This window comes from Mustela nigripes, unplaced genomic scaffold, assembly GCF_022355385.1.
Source record: "Mustela nigripes isolate SB6536 unplaced genomic scaffold, MUSNIG.SB6536 HiC_scaffold_643, whole genome shotgun sequence".
In the NCBI taxonomy this organism is placed as follows: domain Eukaryota; kingdom Metazoa; phylum Chordata; class Mammalia; order Carnivora; family Mustelidae; genus Mustela; species Mustela nigripes.
The window spans coordinates 13823-15640 of record NW_026740050.1 but is presented as its reverse complement, the minus strand read 5'-3'; positions in this window follow the sequence as shown (position 1 = coordinate 15640).

The window sequence follows — 1818 nt, the reverse complement described above, 5'->3', positions numbered from 1 at the left end:
TATAATTAATATAATAATATTATTACAACATCCTCATTTTGTAGATGAAAACCTGGCTCAGAGAAGGTTTTACTTTGCCCAAATTCACACAGCTAGTAAATGTAGGAACTGGGATTTAACCCATACAATCCAATCTCAAAATCCACATTCCCAATCACTAAAATGTAAGGCTTGGGAAAGGCCCAATTTGGGCAGTAGATTACGTTTTAAATGCTATGCACTTGCTTACCCACCTGTACTAAATTTAGTTTCTTGAAAAAAAAAAAAATTTCCTCACCACTGGTGTGTGTATACGTGGATCTCACTAGCTTTGCTTGGACATTGGGACTATCTACCTCCCAGTAACAAAGCCCACCTTCCCCCCGCAAGTGGGTAACTTCCAGTCATTTCTGAAGACCCTCAGGCTGCCATCACTGGTGCCTACAGATCTCCACCAGTCCAGAGCCATGACTGTCCCACTACCAATTAGTGAAATGTCCTTGCTGCCTCAGTATCCATGCCTCTGTCCATGGCCTCCCGCAACTCCTCTGCCCATTGCAATCTATTCAAAATTTCTCAGCTTGTAAATGTCAGACCTGGGATTCAAATCTATATCTCTTTCATTTTAATTTCTTTTATTTTCTATAGAATATAAACTCTATATTATAGAGTTTATATAAATATAGAATATAAATTCTAATATAGAGTATAAACACTATGAGTTGTACTAGATTATGTATAAGTTTCTTTATACTTCTGAATCGCTTTCTAAAAATCTTGAACTAATTTACACACCAACTTGCATGAAAGGATTCACAGAGAAATGTTAAATATAATTGTGCTCTGAATATGTACAACTAGTTCAATACCATGAGTCAGATGTTTAGGGTTGGAATGAGGGAGGGAGGGGAGGGATAACTAAGATGTTTACAGTTCTATGAGATCTGCCTGGTGAGTACCGTTGAAGTGAATCTGAGTCCACTTTGTCCACTCTTCCTTAGAAATCTATCTTCCCATGGCTCAGATATACCCTAGTCTTGGGTAGTTCCAGATGACAATCCAGGCCTGGGGGGAAATGCTTTTGTAATTTGTAAGAGTCTCTCCCAATCCAATCATTTCCACATATACTTTGCACCTTTCTTCTGTAGGTGCTTAGATACTTGGCCTGAGCAAAGGGGAATAAAGAGGCATAATTTGAAGGACCACCATATCATTACCATTACCTCAGTGTGTTATAGGAGAAGAATGTTGGATCTTTGGATCAGTAGCTTATCTTCTTACCTAATTAGACGAAGGAGAAAAGACAAATAATTACCCTAACAAAGTCATAAACTGTTAAAGGGAAATAAAGACTCCAGCTCAAGGTCAGTGTGGAGAAATTCAGATGAAGTAGAGTGATTGTTTTCTTGAGGGCAGGTAATATGTGGTATTGAATTAGGAAGGAATTGAAAAGGAAGGCATGCAAAATCTAACTCAAGGTATATCTCTTCCCAGTCTATCCTCATCCTGTGTCACCTCCTTTCTTCCTAGCTTTCCTTCCCCAACCATTTGACACAGTATGGCTACATGTTTTTGTTGTTGTTGTTGTTTGTTTGTTTGTTTGAGAGCTGGACAGATATTAACTTACTATAGGATAGTGATGACATTTCTCCTGCCTTAAAAAATATCCATCCTTTATGAGAAGACTCTGATATGACTGGCTATATGTGCCAGTCTCCCCAGGGATCTTATTTGCTAATTCACCACTCCTTTTAACAGCTAGGACCTTTGGTGCTCTGAGCCACACCATAGCCTCCCTGGGTCAAAGAAGCCTTCAGAAGGTGGAGATAAATAAGACCA